The sequence below is a fragment of the Zeus faber genome, assembly GCF_960531495.2.
Source record: "Zeus faber genome assembly, chromosome: 13".
Taxonomy (NCBI): domain Eukaryota; kingdom Metazoa; phylum Chordata; class Actinopteri; order Zeiformes; family Zeidae; genus Zeus; species Zeus faber.
Genome location: NC_137198.1, coordinates 6,677,090 through 6,689,201, shown reverse-complemented (window position 1 = coordinate 6,689,201; position 12,112 = coordinate 6,677,090). Strand labels below are relative to the sequence as shown.

Here is a 12,112-nt window from a genome sequence, read left to right as displayed (position 1 = left end):
AATGAGGGCTGTTTTTCGTTTTAAATCGCCTTCGGTTCCACGCGGATGTTTTGTTTTGGTCCGTCCTAAAGTCCTTTTGCTTGTATTTGAATAAAATGTTCACTGTTTCCAGATTCAACAACCAAACGTCTTTTATGCTCTGACTTTTTCCACAAATATTTGAACAAAGGAGGTTGGTTGCAGCCGGGGCAGTATCCCTCCTTGCATGTGTGTGTGTGTGTATGTATGCGTGTGTATGCGTGTGTGTGTGTGTGTGTGTGTGTGTGTGTGTGTGTGTGTGTGTGTGTGTGTGTGTGTGTGTGTGTGAGCGCATGTGTGTGTTTGTGTGTGTGTGTGTGTGTGGGTGTGCGTGTGTGTGCTGGGGCCAGAAAATGAAGAGAAGATTGGGGAATGATTCAATCACTACACAAATGGATGTGGCTAATAGACGGAGCCTCTGATCCTGGCGGGTGCACAGCTGGAGCTGGGCTAATTGGAATGGGTGAAGAGAGGAATGGAGAGGGTGGAGGAAAGCAGACGGAGGGAATAGGGCCCCCCGAGTAAATGTAGAAAGCACCTCCGACGTCTCCGCGACCAGCGTTTCCAAAGGGGCCCGTGCCAAATGATAACCGCCACCAGGGAGCACAGGCAAGGAAAGCCCTGCGGTCGGACGGGATGTCTCCGGTCGGAACGAGCCATTCCGAGAGGGAGTCACTGTTAAAAAAAACGACTACGTTTTGATTATTATTATTTTTTTCCATTAATGGTATACGTATGTATATATGTAACAAGGTCATGTTGCGGGTTACAAACATATTGATCGTTACGCTCGTCAAACCACAGCACGACTGTAAAAAGTGACTTTGAGGCAAGTGATTGGGAGTAACGACCGGGGGATGTCGCACCGGCTTCCCTACACGATTTTAAGAGCTAAAAGGCGCGGCTGTGTGGGTTTCCAATTTTCCGAGCAAAACTTTGAAATGATCCGACCGCGTTAAATTAGGTTCTTATATTTTTACACTGCGGTAATGATAAACGCTTTACTCTGCTCTCAGGCGACGGCGTGGAGACATTCTCGGTGACTCGTTGTCGGCATTTCAGGGGGTTAGGACTGGATTTTTAACAGCTTTACACTCGACCTAAACAAAAAACTGACATCATGCTGTATGTGACGGAGGACATTGGCTGTTTAATACACTAACAGAACACCAGAAAAAGTTCATACAGACTCGTGAAGGGGCTTGAACGCCGCCTCCCAAAGCACCCGTCCTATGTGTTCGTATTTTGAATACTTGAACAGTGTGCCCACGGAGATAACGCCCGTCTCCCTTCCTTCCATCGCAGTTTTTAGGTCATCCGGATCTGTGATCTTCCCCTGCGCTTGATGAGCCGAAAGCGGAATGCTCTCTCGCCCACTTCACTTTACCGAGGGGCCATTAGAGAGATAACTCATTCCGAGGTGAAAACATTAGCTTTATGACCGCCGAGCGTCACAGAGCAGCCGCTGCTGAACTGCATTTCATTATTATGAGAAATAAAAGCTTTGTTGATACACCTTCAGCGAGCCTGCGTTTAAAAAAAAAAAAACACAGGGTTTAATCTGACATTAGAAAAGAAAAACATGCACAACATGAGAGGCTCAAAGGGAATCACTCACAGTCCCAAAAGGAGTAAAATATCAAAATTTTGAAAAACATGAATGGGGGGGACAGGAAAGGGGTCTGGAAAAACAGAATTAAATTTACTGCCAAAGATAAAAATGTACTTGTACATGTAAATGCCCACATTTATTCCCTGCAAATAATTCCTTAGTTGTGTTACTCCACAATGTAAGATTTAATTACTTTTTAGTCATTAAGGTATGTTGTTATACATTGATCTGAACTGAATTCAAGCTATTCAGTCCAACTGAATTAATCCGGGAGAGAGGGTGAACACTTCCGAAACAGACGGCCCAAGAACGTAACGAGTTCAGGATTTAACAAAATTGACCAGAAAACGCAATTGTGTGCAAGTGCAAGTGTTTGCGCATGAAAGAGAGAGAGAGAGAGAGAGAGAGAGAGAGAGAGTGTGAGTGAGAGTGTGATGCTGGAGTGCTTGCAGAGGCCCCTTGTATGTGTGTGTGTGTGTGTGTGTGCTCTAAAAGCAGGGGGTCTTTCCCACTCTCCACGACACAAAGAGCTGCTCAGCGTGTGCACCCCGGGGGACAGGGAGGAGGGGGGGCATCAACTCCCAGGAGAGGAAGGGAGGGGTGTGTGTGTGTGCGCACTATAGAGGACACAGCATAGAGCCCCATAGGACGAAAAACAAACCCTTCTCACTCACTGTGACAGTATGACTTTACCCTCTATGCATGGAGAGGGAGGGTGGGGACAGGGATACTATCTACTTAATCCAAAATATAAGCTCAGACACCATACCATGAGATAAGATACATCAGCCACGACATTAAAACCAGTGACAGGTGAAGTGAATAACACTTCTCATCTGGTTCCAATGGCTCCTGTCAAGGGGTGGGATATATAAGGCAGCAAGTGAACAGTCAGTTGTTGAAGTGTGTTGGATGTGTTGGAAGCAGGAAAAATGGGCAAGCGTAAGGATCTGAGCCACTTTGACAAGGAGCACATTGTGATGCTAGACGACTGAGTCAGAGCATCTCCAAAACGACAGGTCTTGTGGGGTGTTACCTTCCAAAAGTGGTTCGAGGCAGGACAATCGGTGAACCGGCGACAGGGTCTCATAGATACACGTGGGGATTAAAGTCTAGCCCGTCGGGTCCGATCCCTCAGAAGAACTACTGTAGCACAAATTGGTGAAAAGTTGATGCTGCTATGATAGAAAGGTGTCAGAACACGCAGTGCATCACAGCTTGCTGTGTATGGGGCTGTGTAGCTGCAGACGGGTCAGAGGGTCCATGCTGAAGCTCCTACAATGGACACGTGAGCATCAGAACTGGACCATAGAGCAATGGAAGAAGGTGTCCTGGTCTGATGAATCACGTTTTCTTCTACATCATGCGGATGGGCGGGGTTAGGGTCCGATCCGATGGAGCATCTGTGGGATGTGCTGGAGCAACAAGCCCGATCCATGGGGGCCCCACCTCACAACTTCCAGGACTTAAAGGATCTGCTGCCAACGTCTTGGTGCCAGATACCACAGGACACCTTCAGAGTCTGGTGGAGTCCATGCCTCCAAGGGTCACAGCTGATTTGGTGGCACAAGGGGGAGCTACACAATATTAGTGGTTATTAGTGGTGGTTTTAATGTTGCGGTTGATCGGTTTATACTCTGTTGTCAGTTTGTCTTCTACTCAAGTACAACATACAGTACGCCATCATACACACAAAGTATGTTTAACAGGAACTACCTCCAACCATTCATACTGTAAAAAAAAAGTACAAGTACACTTATACATACATGCAATTTATTTATTCAGATTTGGTTCTGCAACGCACCAAGGGCTGTCAGGGTGCGACGGAATCACTGATATACGGTGTAACAACAGCACTCAACTCTGGTCTGATACCGCTGAAGCAAGCAGTGTACGTCAAAGGAAGAAAGAGCTCCGCCAGAAAGAACCACTGGAGAACTCGAGCAACCTGACTCGTCCGTATAGTCAATGGGAGGTGGAGTCACAGAGACACAGAGAGAAAATAAATGATCCGAAAAATAAAGTTGAGCTGTGCTACAAAGCAAGTGGACCCAATCATGACCAACTTCACAGGTGTTTTTTCCTTGTAAAACATATGCGGTGAGTCTTAACTGTATTTACATACAGTAGCTAAGCCTCTTTGTAATTTTTATTCTGTACAAATGCTGCTTTGATCAACGCTGCTGCAGCAGGAACTCAGTTTCCCCGTGTGGATGAATGAATGAATGAATGAATGAATGGATGGATGGATGGATGGATGGCTGTCTGTAGGAGATAAAAGGACAATATATGGACATAATAAATGTGTATTAACACTTTACATATGTCATTAGTCCAGGTTTGTACTGTTCACTGTCAATGCTGAATGCAAAAAAAATACATATTCTTTGCATACCATGTTTAAGTGTCTTTTTAAATTTGTTTTGACCTTGTTATCTCCAGGCTTTATTTTTTCCTTTGCTTGTATATGATGTATTTTGTCTCATGTAAAGCATCTTCTAATTCCTCATCCTTGTGTATGAAATGTGACGAAAAAGATAAACGTGCCTTGCCTATATAACGGCACAATAAACGTTTCACATATTTGTTCACATTTTATATCAACTGTATGAATCCTGTTACACTGTTTTATATCAGCATGTTTAGACAGACAGAAGTCTGGACCTGTATATTGCATATCTTTGCAGCTGCATTACCACAATTTCCACATCGGGACCATAAAGAGCCGTCTAATCGAAAACACTCAGCTGTTAAGAAGACGCGTCAAGACACAAAGTGCCAAAAATATGGCACCATTGCGTATGGAGAGGGCACCCTGGTGTGAAACTGAGCCTCTAATCCGGCGTAAAACGCCTGTGTTAATGCCTTGCATGATCCATCCCACCGTGCTGGACTCAGATCGACACATTAGTACACAAACACAGAGACGAGCTGACAGATATAGCCCCTTCCTGAATACATGCACGCACACGCACGCACGCACGCACACACACACACACGCGCGCGCGCATACACACACATGCGCACACACACACACACACACACACACACACGGCTAGGCGGGCGGCCCCTCCCACCATGTTTCCATTGTAGTGACCATTGTAACAGTTTTGTCTCAGACATATGGACTGGTTTAGCGGCGCTGGACCTCCGGCAGCTGAGCCTTTGTCCCCCATGTCGCAGAGGTCGCTGGGATTGTGTTCCCTCCTAATTCCCCCTTTCACGGCCCTCAGATCAGAGTCTATAATGATCGGGGCGGCCCAGCCCGGGGATTACCGCCGCTGCCTCTGACACCGACAGGCTTGTTGGGGGAACACAGGGGGTGGGGAGGGGGGGCTACAGACAGCAACCCCGGAGAGATGACATTTAAACATGAAACATTTCTTTCTTCTCCTTTTTACAACAAGGGCAAATTAATTCCCCCGAGCTGCCGCCGCCCCCCTCCCTCCCTCCGTCCTGTGCCATTACATGACATGGATATACCCCCCCACCCCCTCCTCCACACACACACACACACACACACACACACACACACACACACACACACACACACACACACACACACACACACACACACACACACACACACACACACACACACACACTTTTTCCACCTCATTTCCTCCAATATAGCTTAGGCAAACATTATTAACAGAGAAAGTGCAGGCGCTGGAGGGAAAGTAATAGCTTCTTGTGTCTTCACTGACCTCTGATGTCATCGTATGCTTTCTCAATCGCGCAGCGCTTCCCTCCGTGTTTTACAAATGACTTTACTAACTTCTGTCGCTCGCCCCCACCCTCACCCACCCCCACCATCTCCGATGTGAACCCAATCTAAACATTATATAATAAAGAAATGCTCTTCATTTATCAAAGCCTTTGTAAAATAATCTCAGATCTCAAACACGCAGCTAAAAAGCGAGCGAGGATTTCTCTGTTTCGCGAGCGCATGCACTCGTCTTGAATTATTCCGACAAACAGAAGCCGCCCCTCTCCATTTCTTTTTACTTTGTGGCTGCATCAGCGTCTGATGCGGCCACTAATATGGCGCGCGGAGAAGCCTGCGCTCTGGATGAATACCCGGCCGCAACAAGTGCATATCCATCACCGCTGGGGAAGAGCTATCGCATTGAGTACGAATGCTTGAAGGATTTTTTTTTCCATTTTTCCTTTTAAGATTTTCATAAAAAATGAAGGCAAACGCCCTTCCAAGGAAATGGAAAACCCACCCGACTAATCAGACACATGCATCCTCAACAACACAGAGATCTACATCCCAAATGGAGAGCCCTCGCCCACCTACGTACCCGCCGCCTTATTTCCCTGACGAAGCGCCCACTCCTCCAGGGCGCCGAGCCGCGCTCAACAAGGCTCCCGCCAGCGAAACTAGTTTGCTATCCTTCATCCCACTTTTAAATTTTCTGCACCCCTTCGCAACTCATTGCTGACCCCGACCCATCGGCATCTTTCCATATTTCAGCCTCTTTCTTCTCTCCTCCAGTGAAAAAGGGCTTTCATTGAAATTCATGCTCTCAAGGACCCGTACCCATACAAGGACAAGGGATAATAGGCCAACCTATTTACCCTACGGTTTTGTTTATCTTGCTTTTCCTCGCCGCCGCCCACACACACGCACGCAGGCACGCAGGCACGCACGCACGCACGCACACTCCCACCCTTCGCCTCCCTGCCGTTGGATTGATCACGGTCTGTGCGAGATGACAGCTGTCTCCTGTCCATTAGCATTGCAAATTGAATAGAAAAAAAAATAGTCGGCGGGGGCTGCAGAGTGCCGAACCGCAGGCTGCAGCCCAGGCCGGGAGAGCGGGGACCTTCAAGCACCGAAAACAAGCAGCTCACAGGGGTCACATGGTGTTGGGCAGTGCCCTGGTGCTCCATAAATTGGAAGATGCTACGACAGGGCATTAGAGGTCCACACTGGCGTAAAATCAAGTTTTAGCCTGTTTGCTAGTCAGCAAACACTTTTTGCATTACCCCTGAACGAGGGGTAACCCCTTGCATTACTCCTGAAGATGGCTCATTTTTAGGATTATTATGATAAATTATATCGCAGGTTCGGGTTTCGGGTTTTGTGAAAATTCAGACAATATGGTGAGAAGCCTGAAAATAATCTTGGCGTCTCACTGAAAGATTATGGTATGGCAAACACACACGCCATATATTTTTTTATTTTTCAGCCATTTCAAATGGCAGACATCGACTGAAGGTGTTTTTCTCGACTATTGGTTTGATTTTACTTTTAAGGCGGTTCTGGATTCATCAAGCCACAGCCAATGCCTTCTTTGGTGTGCTGTGGACCTAAATCCTGAAACATCATGAGAGGAGCCCTCTTCTAACGTCTCTTACGATACACGTGCTGTCGACCTTTGTCTTTAAACACCAATAAAAGGATTCCACACTGGAAAATTTTCAAATAGTAACGTATTAAAAAAAAAGCAAAGGGTTCATCTCAATGAAGGGAATTTATTTTTACAAAGCCTCAATGCACAACCTTTCTGTGTTACGTGCCTCACCAAATAACACAATGTCAGATGCCTACATTAACCTTGTTTTGATGTAGAAGGCCTCATTCGAGGGATATCCATGCCAGCGGACAGGCACACTGGTGGACAATTGTTCCAAACCTTTGCAAAGAAGTATCGTCATGGTAACTGGTGAGCACTTCAGACGAGCGACAAAGCTCTGCCTGGAGTTTGAACTCACACACACATACACACCCACTTGCACAAAGCACTTGCCTGCATCTAAATTTGGCGACCTAGCAATCACACACACGTGCGCACACACACACACACACACACACACGTGGATTTGAGCAACTAAAAATCATCCACACACATGGGGGGACGCGCGCGCGCGCGCGCGCACGCACGCACACACACACACACACACACACACACACACACACACACACACACACACACACACACGCGCACACGCATGCAAAAAACACACCCACTCTCACAAACAAACAAGACATCAGTACATATACCGATAAGTGGATGTACACAACACAATACATGAAAATTTGTGCTGCAAACACGGATAAAGAAACAGACAGTAGAGAACAAGACATATAACGCCTGCTGGGTGCCTTGGACAACATGGAGTCTGCTATGGTTTGGTGATCCAGTTCGTTTTAGTCACATCTCTCCCTTCTACAATCTCCATCCGGTGAAATTGGTTGACGTCGTGATTCGGTTGAGTTTGGCTCCGGGGTAAAGTTAGCGCAGAGTCAGCACCGCCAAAAACTGCGATGCTGGGGATGCGTCGGCTGGCGCCTCGGCTCACTGGACTTGACACTGGGTATCCCAGAATCACTGCTTCGGCCCAGGGAAAACCCGACCGCGTTCATCCTCCGAAAGAAAGAGGTCACCTCCGTTCCGGACGCCGGCAAACGGCCGAGGAGGCTCCGCGCGTCACCTCGGGCTACCTGGGAGAGACAAGCCGCCCGGCTCATCCGATTAAGTCAACCCCCCGGGGTTCACGGGGGCCAAGGAGACACAGAAGGAGTACGACCGAACTGGTTTGGATCTTTACAAACACCCCCCCCCGCCCTCCCAAAACGGGACGCCATTCAATTCTTCACCCTGCTCATTCTTTCCCCGGTTTTGTCTCTCGAGAAGACACCTCACTCCAGATACCACAGGGGCTGCTTTTAAAAGGTCCCTGTGTGGCAGGGTGACAAGAGGACACCACTCGCTCCCTCGTTTGGAAAGACTGGGGCCACATTGAAAAGGGGCTCCTCAGCTCCCCCTCAGCCCCCCACCACCACCACCACCACCAAACCCCAAGCCCCGGCCTGGGTGGACTCCCCGGTTGGTTCTCAGACCTCCCCTGTCTGTGTGATACCGGCGGTATTGTGAGTGGCTGACAAAGAACAGGAAGCCCAGGGGGTCGGCGGGGCAGGCCTGAAGGTCAGATTAATCAGCGCTTTCCTGCATCCCTGGATGATGGATGCTTAACAGGGGACGGGTCACCTGAAGAACGCGCCCCACCGAGGCGGCCGAATGCACACTCCGCCGCCACTGTCTCTGTAGCTCTGACTCATTCCTACCATCCTCCATTGTTTCTTCTTTTAGGTCGTATCTGAAAGTATCGACACAAACAAAAGGTTTGGTTTTGCCATTCCGAAAAAAAACAACGTTTTGTTTTTTTCTATTACAAAGCAAAAGCAGAACATTCGGTGACAGCAGATGTTTTTTTTTTTTTCTTTTCTTTTTTTTTTTTTTTAATACTGAATTAATTCCTGCACCTTTACCCAGAAGTCACCTTGGCCAGCCATGTTTACATGCCCTTCTACCACACTAGAGCCGGGGAACTCAACCATTTGGCTGGCCTACGAAGCACTTAAAGTATCAACCGAAATTACAAAAGCAAAACAGGAAACACATTTTTTTCTTTTCTGGAGTAAAAACGGTCATACCACTTTCACGTAACAACCTCCCGTTCCACAATCCCACTGATATAACACATTTGATACAGCCGCAGTGAAACGCGCGCGCACATTCTGTTGAAACAGGTCCGCTCACCCACGTCTGCGTCCTCGGTCATGTCCCCCGCCCTCTGGTATCCCAGCAGGCGCAGCGCCGCCCTTGCTGAGGGTGTGGGAGTCCGCCGTCGCCACGGAGACGCCCGTGTGTGGGAAGCAGCCAAAACATGACAGGGCTGAGTTTACTGACTCAAGGTGACCGGACTGAGGGGACAACAGCGCTCAACAGGGTACAATAGCAGCTCCATTAGTGCTAATGGGTGGTGGAGGAGACACATGTAACGGGATTAGGGTGAGGAGGACACCTGGGGAGACCACATGGGGAGGATCCCCCCCACCACCACCACCACCACCCCCACCACCACATCGCCATCCACTCCATCCCCTTGTCCCACTTTGCCAGCGCTGCACGAAAACCACAGTCCTGCTTTAGCCTTCCGCGATAAGTGCTTTAACCTGTGAATGTTCAGAACCTGTGAATGTCAAGAGATGGAGAGAGTGGCAGTGGTCGTATTTCGTTAGTGGGAAATATTCAATATCTAAAAAAACTTTTAAGAGAAAATGACACATAAGACTCCTCTGGCCTATTGAATGTGATGTGTAACGGTGAGCATAATGTGGAATGAGTTGAAAACAACAAAAAGATAGCCGGCCTTCACGTCATTCCGAGCCGCTTTTGTCTGGGAGGCGCACCAGTTTATCTCTTTTACATCCCCATTCCGGCCTGGGTCGCCGCCCTGTAAATCAAAGTCAAATAAATCGGGGGAGGGAGGTCAATGAATTTCTACTGCTGCCGGACCGGGAATCTCCCGCCGCCCGCACTCCTTTCCGCTTCTTCCGCGGCTCGGCCCTCTGCCCGACTGTCCGGCTCCCCCTCCTGCGAATTCCTGCACTCGGCCCAAGACGCCCAGTCAATTAATAAGACATTGTTTCCTCCCCCTAGAGCTTGTGCACAAGAGGCCACCCAGGAGCTGACAGCCCTCCATCTAAAGCAGCTCCACTGGTGGCCCCCAGGAATGCCAATCGCTTTGGGAACCACCCGGGACAGGACAGGGGGGTCCCGGAGGCCGGATAATAGAAACAGCCCCGTCGTCGTCATGCGCTGGGGCAAGCCAGTCAAAAATTGGGAGGGCAACAAAGGGGGAAATGCGGTCCAGGTCCGAGGAACCGAGGCACTTCACCCCTGAGCCGGCCGTGATAAGCCCCGCCCACAGGAATACACATCCACTTAGAAGAGGGCATGCGCGCACACACACACACACACACACACACACACACACACACACACACACACACACACACACACACACACACACACACACACACACACACACACACACACACACACACACCAACATTCCCACCTCAGAACCCACCTCAACGCACAAACTCCTCCATCATGTCCTGCCACATTATTATTCATCTCTCAAACGCCTCTGTAACAAAAAAAAACGTGATACATTGAACAGATCCATTTTCACACTTCGCAACACCATGTTATATATATAAGACTACGGTGTTACAAAGAATAAGTAGCAAATATTAATAAACACGGAAAAATGAACAGTAAAAAAATAGCACTATTCTTTATCACAATATATATATATATACTTTTTTTTTTTTTAAAGAGGCAGAATGTTTAGAAAGCATTTCAGCGGATTTTCCATTCCTATGATCCATCAATTATAGCAATAAGAGAGGTACTTTCAACACCTAACTTTAAAGTTTGAACAACTTGAAAAATTATCGATTTCCAAATGAATTTCAGTGGTTTTATATTTAACTAAGCATGAATGACTTAGGAAAAAGCAAGGTTCAGCATGTGTTCTTTACAGACAAAAAGATCATTTCTAAAGTACAATTCATAAGATAATTTTGTGAAACTGCTTTTGCTGAAGAGAATTTTAACATTCCCTTCACATTTGGTTGAAGTGAAAAGTGAAAAAATGTAAATGTCCGTAAAGTCAATAAAATGTATATTATAAAGCACAGATCCTATTCAAATAATTTCAGAGAAGACCCTGGACCACAATTTTCAAATATCTCGGTACAACTTTAATATAGTTTTACATCAGTTTATTTTTTTATTTTCAGTCTTTCACGTCTATATGTGAGTTTTTCCACATTTTCTTTCTTATACAAAACATTTCCCCTGACTGTTTTAATTATTTTTTTTCATCAGTTCTCCATGATGGGTTTCAGTCTACAGGTTGGGCTCGATACATTGTTCAGTAATGGAGGGTGTTTTAATGCGCTTCCCAAGGCTTCAAAGGAAAGATGCACTATCTGTGTCTATACATCAATGCAGATCTTCCATTGCTTTGTTAGGTTTATGGGAAGGCGCAGAAAGCACGGCTTTATTCAAAAACACATATTGTAATTCCTTTTAGCGGCCTGGTCCTAACATGGAGTGCATTTGCAATAAAGGGAGCCTCCATCAGGGGCTCCCCAAATCTTTTTTATGGCAAGCCCCTCGGGTGACTACGCTCGGGCTGAGGACACACACACACACACACTTGCTGAAAAATTCAGTAGCATCATTAGGGAGGTTGGTTGATTGCTGGCTAATTGTTGATTGTTGTACATATTTTGAGAAAAATAAAAATCATAAAAAATATGGAAAACAAAATTAAAAAATAACAAAAAGTTTTCTGCGGGCCCCCTGCAATTCAGCGGACGACCTGAGTTTGGGAACCCCTGGCTTACAACACAACAAGAACGGTGTTTGAAACCACTTCCAAATCAACTTACTGCAATCAAACATACGACACACATTTCACCCTGGAAATGTTTAAATTTTAATTTCAAGTTGCCCGTGAGTGATTGAAGAGCCAATACATAGTATTTTCATTGGCATGATGCCACCTATATTTATTAATTAAATATTTTATAATAATAATCACATTTATAATTATTATTATTATTATCATAATTATAATTATTGTTATTATTATTATTAATAATAATAA

At 46.6% G+C, this 12,112-nt stretch overlaps 1 long non-coding RNA gene across 1 annotated transcript; it reads right to left on the bottom strand.

Annotated features, from left to right (window-relative positions):
• Window positions 1–9,508: 9,508 nt before the first annotated feature.
• Window positions 9,509–10,579, bottom strand: LOC307238644. The gene is made up of 3 exons (XR_013844443.1): window positions 10,520–10,579; window positions 9,837–9,880; window positions 9,509–9,616 (listed from the first exon to the last, which is right to left on the bottom strand). It is a non-coding gene; the product is annotated as an uncharacterized lncRNA (long non-coding RNA).
• Window positions 10,580–12,112: the final 1,533 nt, after the last annotated feature.